Raw genomic sequence first — 14045 nt, forward strand, 5'->3', positions numbered from 1 at the left:
GACATTTGCCAACACATCTGTTTTGATTTCAACAGTTTAGATTTTACTCCAATGATATATGAAGTAGCCTTCATCTATATCCATGAGTCTTGTAGGACAGTCCTCTTCATCTTCTGATTAATAAAGGTTGTGGCCTGTAGGTTCTTATTTCTTTCAATTTTTTGCTATATTTCTAAGACTTGTGTTTATTTGGTAAGCACTCTACCACTGAGCCACCTTCCCAGCCCACTTGTGTTTATTTGGTTGTAAGATGATTAAATGTTTCTGGCCATAACGTCTTCAATATGAACTCCTTGGTATGTGTCTTTATCTACTTTGACCTCAAGCTCTATCTAATATTCTAATTCCTTTCCTTTTGTTTGCATTTTCCTATAATAACTTGGAACATCCTTTTTTGTATATTAAATTTGTTGAATCAAATTTTCATGAGACTCTCATAGACAGTGCACAAGACTGAGTTTCAAACTCACCATGGGATAAATGCTTGGAATCTCAGCACTTGGAAAACGTAGGAAATTTATGAGTTTGAGAACAGCCTGGGTTACAGAGCAAGATGGAAGCCACCTTTCACAATATAGAGACAGTACTTTAAAAACAAAAAAAATCCTTGGGGCTGGGAAGGTGGCGCAGTGGTAGAGCGCTTGCCTTGCATGCATGAGTTCCTGGGTTCGATTCCTCAGGACCACATAAGCAAAAAGAAAAAAACCGAAAGTGGCGCTGTGGCTCAACTGGTAGAGTGCTAGCCTTGAGCTGAAGAGCTGAGGGACAGCACCCAGGCCCAGAGTTCAGACCCCACAACTGGACCCCCCAAAAAAATCCACCAGAAAATAGTTAAGTTGTGTCATGTGATATAAGCTTGGAATGCATGTGGCTGTGTTTATATATTACATTTTTCTATTTCCAATAACTTCATTATCTTCTTATTGTCTTATTGTTGTTATTTTCTTCTTCTTTCTGATTTTTATTTGATCATGATTTAAGGTCTTTTTGAAATATTGTTGGATTCTGCTTGTTAACATTCCATTGAATATTTTTGCATGAATAATCAGACTCTGTGTCTATATATACATATATATAAATATATACATATATTATATATTATATTACTACCCCAAAATAATTAGAAAGCATTCCTTTCCTTCAACTTACCAGATGAGACTGTGAGACCTTTTTTTTTTTTTTACCATCAGGTAGAAATCTCCAATGAAACTATTTAAATTTGGAGGTTCCTGAAACTTATAACAAATTTAATTTCCTGAAGCGCTCTAGGGTGTTGTACATTATCTAGTTGATATTGTATGAGTTTTAATAGAGTTTGTTTATTGATAAATCTGTTCATTTTTTTCAAATTTATGAGTGTCAGGTTCATAATATTTTTATATTCTTTTTATATAGTCTACCATGATACTGCTTCATTTAATGCTATTAATTTATGTTCCTCTTACATTTTATCAATATTGTTAAAGGTTTCTCTACATTTGTTATTAAAAGTTAGGGAGTTGACTAGACATACTAACAATTAGATGTGTCTTACTCTATCTCTATTTCTTTTTCAGTTATATTGGTCAATTGTTACAAAGGGCCTGTAAGAAAGGCTTGGAACTTGCTTTGAACCTACCAGTGTATCAAATAGTCATACTTTTTTTTTTATTTTAGTACCCAAATAAGAATAGGAGAGTGAGTAGTGACCCCTTGAGACTGTTGAAGTTATTCATTGTCCTCAGAATCATGGATACATCAAGCAGTGCAAGAAGGTGAACCAACATTCCACATCTCTTCACCAAGTAAGTATGTACAGTTAGGTAGACAAGGAAATAATGTACTTGTTAAATTACTGGATCTTTTATGGATTTTGTTCATTATAAATAAGTTTAGTATTCATTTTGAGTACAACATAAAATATATTTTATAGGTTAGTAATCCTAGCTCTTCAGGAGGCTGAGATCTGAGGATCTTGGTTCAAAGCCAGCCCAGACAGGAAAATCCATCAGACTCTGATCTTCAATTAACCACCAAAAGCCAGAGGTAGAACTATAGCTAAGAGGGTGGATGCTAACTTTGACCAATAAAGCTCAAAGAGAGTGCCCAGACCCTGAATTCATACTCCAGGAACAACACAAATGTGTATACACACATATATACACATACATATGCACATATGTATGTGATTATATAGGTATATGTGTGTATTCTATTACATGAATGTTTTTCCAATGAAAATATAGGGTTTTTTTGTTGTTGGTGGTGGTGGTCGTGGGGCCTGAACTCTGGGCCTAGGCGCTGTCCCACAGCTCTTCAGCTCAAAGCTATCAGCTCTTCAGCTCAAGGCTAGCACCCTACCACTTGAGCCACAGCACCACTTGCATCCTTTTCTGCTTATGTGTTGCTGAGGAATCGAACTCAGTGCCTCATGCACATGAGACAAGCATTCTACCACTAAGCCAACTTCCCAGCCCCCAAATACAGTTTTTATTGTGTAAACTCTATATATTCTCTAAGTAATTTAAATGTGTGGCAATTTCAAGGTAGCTGGCCTAATTAAAGACTTGTAGTTCTGCTAATTGCCCATGATATCATCTACTTAAAAGACATTAAAGTCTCTACTAGACAATAGCAGCATAAGAAATATTAATACAAAAAATCAGCAACTTCCTGTATACTAATAACAAACTTGCCATAAAGGAATTGCATTTATAAAAGACTCAAAATTAAAATGAAATACCCAGGGACAAACCTGAATGGGGAAAGGGAAATGAAACATTTCTACAATGAAAATTATAAGAAGTTACTAGAAGATGAAACTGCCTACCATATTTGTGGGTTGTCAAAATTAATATTTTGAAAAATGGATATATTACAGAAAGCAATCTACAGGTTCAAGGTAATCCTCCTCAAAACTTTAGTGATGTTTTCGCAGAACTAGATAAAATAATCTTAGAATTCAAAGAGGTACAAGCCGATGTAAGCTAAAAGAAAAACACTAGTGATATTGCAACACCTGACTTTATACTACATAGTCTCCCAGCAAAACAGCATGGTACAAGAACAAAAACAGACACATATACCAGTGAAAAATCATAGAAAATACAGAAACAAACCATTGCAAACCAGGCAGACACACATGATTCCTGACAAAAGTTGCAAAAACATAGGCTGGAGAAAAGACAGGCTACTAAATAAATGTGCTAGGACAATTGGATATCTACCAGACTGAAACTTGATCCTACTAGAGTAAAATATAAGAAAGATCTGTGAACCCTCTAGCCTCTTAGTATTGACACTTTATTCATATAGAGCAATTTGTTCACATTTTAAGAGTTTTGCCCAATACAGGTGGCCGATACATGTAATTGTCACTACACAGTAGACAAAGAGTTGGATGATAACAGTGTACAAGTTAAAGGCTAAGGGCCTGAGTTCAAGGCCCAAGTACTAGGGAAAAATAAGTTAAAGGGCTTTTTATTTTCATATAAAGTCATTAAGTAATGTCTATTTTTTCTATTCGTTTTAGAGATTGTAGCTGTAAAATCTGTCTACAATTCTGCATGATGTGAAAAATGAAAGTAATTATGATTACTAATGATGATTTAATTGTATAGTTAAATGTTTATTTCTAAATTTTTCATGCAAATAAGTGCATAATTAGGAAAACAAGTTACTTGGCCAGTTAATCAGGTTTCGTTTTAGTCTTGTTGTTTGGGCTAAAATGTACTCCAGGATGTCATCTGTGATTTGGAATATTAAAAAAAATGCTTAAGGGTGAGCCTTTAGAAAGCAATGTCCCTACATTGCCAAGCATGGAGTGGGATGTGTTTGATGGAAAGAAAAGCTTGGAAAACCTGAAACATGAGAAGAAATCAGAAGGAGAGACGATTTGAGGCGTAGAAGCTGTGTGTTCAGAGTGGCTAGCCAATTGAATACAAGTACTCTCCAGATCTGGGCTTGAAGAGTCTCTATATGATCGTCCATTCTGTTTGTCTGTCATATTGCTGGTTGAGCCATTTTCAGAGAAAAGCATCATAATCAGATGGCAATCCTGTGTACTGTCAGAGAGGAGGCAAGCCACCTCTCCATACACATGCTGAAATCATGAAAAAAAAAAAAAGGTTAACCACTGAGATATGGGCATTTATCAGTGACAATATAAGCTCTACTCAAAAACCTATAGAGCAAGATCACTCTCACTCTAAAAAACTATGATAAAACTATGTTGTTACATATACCAGAATTCCCTGGTGTTTTCAGTTTCCGTGGATGTACTTTTGTGAAGCCAGATTGGTATCTGGCTGCAATAAAACAAATAGAATAAATTAAATTTGTAAGAAAAGATAGCTAGATAGGTAGGCAGGTAAGGCACTAGGCACTGTTTTATGAGTAATATTCACATTACAAAATGCTTAGCATAATGCAAGAAGTAAAATCAAGTTTTAGGAGGCTGAGGATATAATCATAATGCAAATACATGATGAAGTAAGTCATACATTAAAAATAAATTTCAATCGAGAAGCTATGAAGTTCACATTACATATGACTATAACACAATGCACTAAAAAAACATACTGAAAATCTAGAGGTCTCTGAAAGAAAAGGGTATTTTATAAAATAGTAGTTAATTTAAAATTCAGACCTGAGAGTTTGAAGAATGCAAGTGAAGTTAAAAGATAATGAATTGTACCACATATAATTTTATTAGCTAAGGTCAGTAAAACTAGTAAACGTACATGACTTATATAAGAGGGTTGCTGGGAAAGAGTAAAGGAAGGTCTGACATTGCTCAGGAAGAAATGTCCTCATTACCTGGCTTAGGAAATAGTAATCCCTCTGTACATCACCTTAGTGATAATTAAAATTAAAAATAAAACAGAAAGTAGAAATATTCATAAACAAAAACACTATTACATGCATTATGGGCCAACATTTTCTTAAAATGAAAATAGCCCATGCATTGCTTAAGGGAATCTGGAATGAAATCTGAGGTCGGTGTGTTCTTTTCGTGTTATAAGGCATTGTTTACATGACTAGCAAACATCCCACTTACTTAGAATGAGGAGGAGGAAGCAGACAGGAGTGTTTAAGCATTAGGCTCCCACCCCAGCCATACAAGGAGCCTCTTTCTACTTCACCTGGAAGTTCAGCTGGTGGAGGTACTGTTAGCTCTTCCACTCACGGAGGCCCCCTCAAGCTGGTGAGCCTTCTCTTGGTGCCCACCCACCCTAAGATGTGAACAGATGCCCAAATTCATGGCCTCCTTACAGCCCAAATCTCAGGAAGTAAAGAGAAGCCAGGCAGACTTAATGCCTCTTATTTTCAATGACAAAAGTTACTAAATAGAATTTAATATAGAGGTAGTGTCAATAGTTTTTTGGACAGCTTCTTTTTTTTTCCTTCCCAGATTGTCCCCACCCAGCACTATCTTCTCAGAATATCCTCTGTGCCTCTATTTCTTTACAACGGAATAAAAGTGGATGCGTTATATTTTCATAGATATTAGAGGATGCTATATACATGCAAATCAAACAAAGCAGTTAATCCAAGTAAGTTCAGCTGAGGTAAACGCTACACACTATTTGGCTTAACGAAAGGCAACTAAGATTAAAGTAAGCCTTCAACTCGTTTAAATCTCTCCCCTAAGAAAATACTGTGCTGATTGCAGTATTCTCAGGGTATTTGATAAAACATTGCTCCATCCATAGAAAAGCAGACATTTGTGAAAGTAATTGCCAGAGATTTTATAGTAATTCATAATCACTATCTGGAACCTTAATGTAAACTTACATGCACATTTTTGGTGAGCTGTGTAATCTTATATTCCAAAATGGGGGGAAAAAAGCCGCCTTTTCAATATCTGAGAATGGGTCCACTAACTGGAAACAAATAAATCTTATTGCAAATACAAGGACTTTTTATATTATAAACAAACTATAAATATTACTACTAAGGCATGGACTTTTTATATTAAAAATCAAACAAAGGAATTTTCCTATCTTATCTGCTTTTCTTTCTGACTGACTTTCACATACACATAGGTACAGGGACATTCTCTCTCTCTCTCTCTCTCTCTCTCTCTCTCTCTCTCTCTCTCTCTCTCTCTCTCTCTGTCTCTCTCACACACACACACACACACAGAGTACCTTAAACTCCCAATTAAGTGTGTTTTATCCTCTGGAACATTAATATTAGCTTCAGAAAAAGTATAGTCAACCCTTCTCCAAACAGAGTAGGTCTACATTTGTACTTTTTAAACTAGCTGCTAGAAGCTGCAACCCAAGCTTAATAAATTTATATTTCATTTTCAAATCATAGTCTCTAAAATCCCTTTGTATAAGACTCACATAGTTATTTACAGCTTCTGGTAAATGGAACACACACACACACACACACACACACACACACACACACACACACACACCAATTTCTCTTTAATAGAAAGACAACCCCAACAGATGTATATAGCATATTAAAATTTGTCATAGAAATGCAGTGCATGAGAAAATGAACCAGTGCCCATGCTTACCACACATTACACGGCCTACTCTCTGGCTTCACAGTGGGATGAGACAGAGAAATACAAGTAAGTTCATGAAGCAGTCATGTGACCTTCTTACCCGCCAAGCACTCTGGTCCAGAATAAGAAGCTATAAATTTCTTCCTCATTAAATACTTAGACATCTTCACAGAGAGATTTAATAGACAAGTCCTCTAAACCTTGTGTTTAAAAGTTAACCAGAGCTATCTCTCTAGAGTCCTCAGAACACATTTTCTGTCCAATATTTAACCACCTGTAAAACCTAAATTTTAATTTACAGAGAGGCAATTACAACTCATCTCCCAGTGTTTGGTTTGTATGTTCTTGCTTTTTGGTTACATTCTTATGCATTCTGCTAAACGTCCAAGGCCACACATGCCAGTTTTTAGAGATAGTTCTAGTTTCTAATAAGGCATATAAAATATAGTCAATTTGAAGTACATTTCTTCCCCAACTTGGTGAATAATGTGTTGGAATGTTTTCTTCAGAGCTTAGATTGAAGGGAACTTTCTTTCTCATATTTTTACAAGTTCTCCACCTCTATTCCTGCCTCTCTATCTCCAAGAAGACCACCGCCTCTCGTCACCTAGCCAGAGTAGATATCACAAGGCAAACATTTATAGTCCAGGAAATGCCCAGGAAAAAATGTGTTAATCAGAAGTCTAACCTCCAATTATCACTAGGACAAAAGCCCAAATTTTCAAACAATTCTTCCAAGAAGGGATTTGTTCTTCATTTTTGTAGGTACTCCTAACTCATAGCTATATGCTTTTCAGTGCAAACTATTTCTTTCCTGTGAGAAATACACCTGTATGAGTATTGCAGCATTGTTGTCATTAATTGCTTTACCACCCATTTTCTTCTCAGAGATGTCAGTGAGATCTGGGTCTGGGAACAGCCACAAATCCCTCAATATTTTTAAGCCTTGCCTGCAGGCTGATGGCAGTCTCTTAAGCTGCCCCTGATTCATTCTCCATCACTCACCAGAATACAGAGGGCTGCTGTGACCACTACAAAAGGATGGTCTTCTCCTGCAGAGATTGATCTCAGCTAGCCAAGATTTTACTTTCATTTCTAATAGCAGAGTTTAGAGTCTTATTTTTCCCCTCAATCGCAACAACCCTGTAAGTCGTATCTTTACACCCTTCTGTAGATCACTCCGATCCATCTTAATATAAAAATGCATTATTAATATCTACCTTTAATGTATTCATTTGCTCAACAGTTTGGGAAACAAACAAAAAGACCTTCATCTGGCTTATATATACCCTCTACTATTGCTTGTTTCTTCCATCTTGCCTACTCCTCCATATACCCACTTTGCTGTAGCTATATTGTATTTGTGCTAATACTAGGACTTGAACGAAGGTTCTAATACTCTCTCTTGGCTTTTTTCCCCTTAAAGCTATTGCTCTACCACTTGTGTCACACTTTTAAGCATGTTTTGTGTTTGTTGGTTGGCTTACTTTGTTTTTTTTTTTTTTTTTGCTGGCTAACTGAAGAGTCTCACAGACTTTTCTGCTGGGCTAGCTTTGAATCTTGATACTCAGATCTCAGCTTTTGGAATAGCTACGGCTGTGGATGTGAGCCTCCAGCACCTGGCTTCTTATTCTCTTATGTAGTTCCACTAAATAAAATGAGGAAGATCTTTGTCCCATTAATGTAGAAAGTTGCTTCAGGGAAGCACTGTGGTTTCACTCAGATAAATGTCACTCTGAGCTCTTCCATAATCTGCCCTAAGTTTAAATCCACGCTCTCTGTCCCTAGCTGCACTGCACATACCTTGTACACAATGATTTTGCTTTTCTGAGGAGGAGGCTATAAGGACATTGCATCTACCCCTTTTTCAAATCTTTTAATTCAAAGGAAATTTGAGAGGAGGCAGGGTTCTAAGAGTGAAGTACCTTTTTCAGCTATAATGATAGATGATGTGTGAAAATATGTCACAAAAAGAATAAAAGAATAGAATTTGGTTCATGTTTGCTTCTTCTACAGATGCTCATATCTCCTCTCTGTGTCTGTGTCTGTATATCTGTCTGTCTCTCTCTCTCTATGTCTCTGTCTCTCTGTCTCTCTCTCTCTCCCTCTGTCCTGGGGTTGGAACTAGCTTTGTGTTTGCTAGGCAGGTGCTCAACCACTTGAGCTATGCTCTCAGACCTGTTCAATTATTTTTTAGATATAGGCTCATACTTTCTTCCTGAGTCAGCCCTGAAACACCATACTTCCACCTTCACCTCCCAGATAGCTAGGATTAGAGACAAGAATAATCATGACAGACTGGTTCATTAAGATAGTATTCTGCTGTTTTTGCACAGATTAACTTCAAACAAAAATTCTCTCATTTCTGCCTCTAGGCACTTCTGATTACAAGCATGCTCCATAGCACACTTATTTCCTCTTTTAATGACATTGTAGTCAGAGAAGTTTGATTAATTTACAACAGTTTGAAGTATTAATTTCTTTATAGTAGTGTAGTATGGCTACTTAAATACACAAAGAATTAGTCATTTGGAATTGAAGATATCTAAACAGGATGGGTAAGAAGACTTGAAGAGAAAGATGTAAGTTAAGAATTGTTTTGTGCTCTAGAGGTTTAATGCTGGTTCTAAAACAATCATCCATTCCCTTCAAAGTACTGCACCAAACAGGTGCATTAAGAAAGTGAGAAGATGAAGAATACTAGCTATGAATGCCTCATGTATAACTTAACATTGGTAAAATTCAAGTCTTGTTAGATCAATGAAAACACTGTACCTCCACTTTCCTCGCTGCAGGATATTAAGGCACTTAGGCAAATATCTCTTTCAGAGTATAACTTCAGTGCATAATTTGGAAAGGAAATCCATCACCTAGTTCTTTTCTACTTTCTCTGGATTTTTTTTGGCATTTTCAAGCATAATGCTTTACTTAAAAACCCTTCAACACACATATTATAAGATTTCAGGAATTAAGGCCATATTCTGAGACTTCTACCTATTAAAAACAATCAAGCTTAAGTAACCAATTTAGGTAGCCTCAGAATAGGTAGCTACTGGGTTCGAGAATTCTCACTAGTATTGTTCTAGAGGATTCTGAAGAGTGACAGTGGGTGTTTTCTGCCACCATCATCCCCACCATTCTGTGAAAATGTCAGGTAGACAATCGACTAAAGAGACCCAATATAAAGTTAGAAACTTGCCCAAAACTCTAAAGTATTTTTTCTGATGCATTATTCTTAAGCTACAAATACATTTGTCGAAGACTCTGAAGTATTAGTATCAAAAGGTATGACATAAATTGGTGACACATAAGTGTATCTTAAAATGGAGGTCAAATTAAGGATGACATGTACTCAAAATGGTTTATATGTTTCATCTTTTTGGGAAAGGGGGAAAATGTGGTTCTGCTAGCACTTAGAGGAATTACTTGTTCTCAGGTCACAGATCAGCCAACAACCAGAATCAAAGCCTGAAAACTCTTCCATCAGAAACAAGCGCTCTGCAGGGTTGACTATGAAGGGAAGGAATGTGTGGGACAAGCCAGGTGGCAGTGGATCTTGCCTTTCATCCTAGCTGCTCAGGAAAATTACAGTTCCAAGCTAGCCTACACAGACAAGTCTACAAGTGTCTACTTCCAATTCACCAGCTAAAAGCCAGACTTGGGGAATGGTTCAAGTAGTAGAGAGCCAGCCAGGAGCTGAGAGAGTGTTAGTTGAAACCGTGGCATCACAAGATGGATGCAAAATCTGCTTGTGGTACCAGTTTCTCCATGGCTATTTCTATCCCTCAGACATCATGGAACCATACATAGAGCAGAGTTTGAGAAAGTTCACCATCACATTTCAAATCAATGGGGTGACTAGAAACTGACAAAAGACGAGACACACCAGTGCCGTATGCTATTTGATTCTTTCTAATAAAAAGTGAGAACCGTCTATCACCTCAGTAAAATTTAAAGACAATGTGGGATGCATGTTGTTGCTTTCTAATTTGAAAAAGATGAAGGTACATTTTAACTTGCCTGACATATGCATATAACGCACAGAATACCCTTGCCCCAATTCTCCTAGGTTCAGACTTTTCCTTTCTAGATTTTCTTAACCACTAGTTGGTTTGACAAGTTCAAACCCATGGAGTACTGGTACTATAAAACTTCTATCCATCAAAATCTCCTAACGCAGCTCTGATATTCTCACTAAAAAATCATGAGAGCAAATAAACAGCTCGTTTCTCTTCAAGCAAAGTGGCAACTGTGTGTACTTAAGGTGGAAATAGTTCTCTGTTAATTAACCTGTTAGGTGAAATATTCCGATTCTCAAAAACTCCCAGAGGATGAAGTACAGAGAAGCACTTCTTAGCCCTTAAGCTAAACCATCAGAACAGATTATATGAGAAACCTTTTGTATTATTCAACACAGTCTGTAGTACACAGGATAATGTACTACTTACAATGCTTCAACTGTGACACAGTGGAAAAATGACTTCTTTCCGAGAACATTTTCAGCCTTTGGAATGTCTTTGGTCTCTCAGAAAGTCAAAGGAAATCTACTATTGTTTGCTTGCCTGAGTTTATGCCCATTGTGTTTAAACAGAATAAGCTCATTTTCAAATTTCTTTCCATAGAATGCAAAACACTAGCTGAGCTAAAACATTGTGCTAATCTTAAAGAGAACTTTGGTGATTGCAGCAGAACTGGCTAGTGTTGTTATTATATTAAACCATGTCCACCATAACAGGTCTAAGTGTTTTAAACTTGTCTCATGGTGTTCTCTTCAATGAAGTCTGAAGCTACATAATCACTTACAGCTTTTTTCCCCCCTGTATTTGTTGAGTGTGGCTCTGTCCTTGAGCTTTTCTCCTCAAGGCTAGTGCTCTACCACTTGAGTGACAGCTCCACTTCCAGGTTTGTGTGGCTAACTGGAGTTAAAAGTCTTAGGGAATTTCCTGCCTGGGTTCGTTTTGAACAGTGATCCTGCTAGTATTCAAAGCATGACCCACTGGCTCCTGGCATCTTATAGCTCTTAAAAAGAACCATTGTCTCCTTCCTTCCTTCCTTCCTTCCTTCCTTCCTTCCTTCCTTCCTTCCTTCCTTCCTTCTTTCCTTCCTTCATTCCTTCCTTCCTTTCTTCCTTCCTTCCTCCATTCCTCCATTTTCTCCTCCTCCTTTCCCTTAGGCTGAACATTCTTGTCCTATTCCCCCTTTTTCTCCTCTTGCTCCCTTCTCCTACTCCCAGAATGCTATCATATCATGCAGAGGAACAGCACAGAGTCACCTTTTCTGTGCTAATTAATTTTGAATATTCACAATTACTAGACAAAACCAGTAGGAAAGAAAAGCAAAATAGTCACTTGCCTTGATATCCCTCCCTCTGCCTATCTGCCTTCTGTGTAATCTCCCTAATCCTTCTCCTGGAGCTCCTGGAACAAATACTCTGGGTTTGTGTTGACTGAGTAACTGACATAGGCAGGTGCATTAAGTTAGATTTTGTGGTTTTACCTCCAGCCCAACAGGTAATACAGAGAACAGGGTGTGTAATCGTGACATTGAACTAGGCCTCATTTACATTGTCCAAAAGTATTCTTTGAAATCATTTTAAAGATTCACTGTTGTCATTACCTGTGTGTCAATATGAGAAAAAATGAAGAACAGAAGGGACACATTGAGGATCTGGGAGAAAATTATTATGGAACAGGGCATTTTTTAATGATTCCCTTCCAAAGATCCTTAAGTATAATCTATCTTAAGCCCATTCTTTATTTCTTTCTTTTATTCCTTTTTGCTGCTGCTTCTTGTTCTTCTCATTTTTTTTCTTGTTGTTTCTATAGTTAACAAATTCTCTCTCTCTCTCTCTCTCTCTCTCTCTCTCTCACCATTCTAGTATTGCGATTCAGCTCAAGTCTCACATTTCCTAGGCAAGTACCATTTGAACAATGCCTCTAGCACATTCTTGGCTTGGGTATGTGTGTGTGTGTGTGTGAGTGTACGCACGCATGTGCGTGTAAATTTTCACTTTCTCCCTTTATTCCTTAATTACCTCTCACCCTAACACCACTGAACCTCCTGGTAGTTATTTTGATAAACAGTTTGTTGGTTTGGATTAATTTTGGGAGTGTCTGATTTTATGACCAGCCTGGATTGTTATTCTCCTGTATTTCCTTTTGTCACTAGGCTGAAAAGCAAGTGCCATTGTGCCCAGCCAGAGTGCTTTCTCCGTAGTTTGGGATAACAGGCTTACACCACCTCACCCATTCATTGTTGAGATGGGAGTATTATGTATTTCTATGCTCAGGCTGGCTTTGAATTACAGTCCCTTAATATCTGTTTCCCAAGTGGCTAGTATTATACTTTATGGATCCCTGACTGAATTTTAAAGCCTACTTGCACCTTTAATTTTGTATAGTTACTAATTTTAAAGTACAGAACTCAGGGTCTTCAATGGATTTAGCATTCAGTACCCGTTACTAGACACTGGAGAGTCCTGGATTCTGTGTAGCTCTATACATTGTCACTTAATGATGTCTTCTACAGGGAACTGAGCCTGATGCCTCAAGACACAGGGACTGAGAGCCTGAGGTATTTCAGATGCTCACAAATCCCTGCCATCAGGAAGGCTTACTGGATTCCACCCATAATGTAGTACTTTATGGAACTCGGAGGAAAGAAACTAGACCTACTCAGGATCCCATGATTTTTTCAACTCCCTGACTCCACAAAAGCAAGCAGAAAACTCAGAGCCAGTAACAGCTTTCTCCTTAGGGATCCAAAATCCCAAAATGTTTGGTAAACACATCTATCTTTATGTTGACTCATTTTTTTTTGTTTGAATGACAAGAAATGTTTGTTTACTTACAAACGAAGATATCTAAATACTTATACTCCCAGCCCAAAGCTGATGTTCAAACCTCAATAGCTCTCTCCTATTGCATCCATGTTTCCTTATTCACTAACTTCCCTTGTAAAACCTGCATTATTTTGTTGGAATTATTTAAAATTGTATCATTTTTGTTTTATATTATTATACCTGGTAAAAATCATACTACACAGCAATTGAGAGGATGGAATACTTTATCATTCACAAATATTTCCTTTCTAAATATTAGTCTATCCTCTGGTTTGATTCAAGGAATGCAGATTTGAGATGGTATAACTTACATTCAATTTTTTTATGCATGTACTGGTATTGGGAAATGCAAATGTTTTTAAGTTCTGAAACTAATGTCATTTAAAATTGTGAAAACAGGGCTGGGAAGGTGGCTCAGTGGTAGAGTGCTTGCCTTGCACAGCTGAGGCCCTGGGTTTTATTCCTCAGCACCACATAAGCTGAAAAAGCCAGAAGTGGAGCTCTGGTTCAAGTAGTAGAGAGCTAGCCTTGAGCTAAAGAGCTAAGGGACAGTGCCAGGCCCAGAGTTCAGGCCCTACAACAACCAAAACTAAATAAAACTAAATAAAAAATGTGAAGACAGAATGGGGAGCACTATGAGGAATTCCTACAAATGGGGTACAGGAGGCTTCTGGTGGTAATCTTGCCTGTTCCAGAAAG

At 37.3% G+C, this 14045-nt stretch overlaps 1 long non-coding RNA gene across 4 annotated transcripts in view; it reads left to right on the forward strand.

Annotated features, from left to right (window-relative positions):
• The window catches only part of LOC122108051, a 37064-nt gene extending 23834 nt beyond the window's left edge, over positions 1-13230 (forward strand). The window contains exons 3-4 of one of the 4 annotated variants that reach the window (XR_006147457.1): positions 1657-1784; positions 13034-13230. This is a non-coding gene — a long non-coding RNA (uncharacterized LOC122108051). Of the gene's footprint in view, positions 1-1656; positions 1785-3511; positions 3565-5392; positions 5861-9941; positions 10002-13033 lie in introns of those variants that run through there. The other 3 variants (XR_006147458.1, XR_006147455.1, XR_006147456.1) reach the window with 3 other exon arrangements.
• Positions 13231-14045: the final 815 nt, after the last annotated feature.

The sequence above is a fragment of the Dipodomys spectabilis genome, unplaced genomic scaffold, assembly GCF_019054845.1.
Source record: "Dipodomys spectabilis isolate Male_0828 unplaced genomic scaffold, ASM1905484v1 ptg000054l, whole genome shotgun sequence".
NCBI lineage: Eukaryota > Metazoa > Chordata > Mammalia > Rodentia > Heteromyidae > Dipodomys > Dipodomys spectabilis.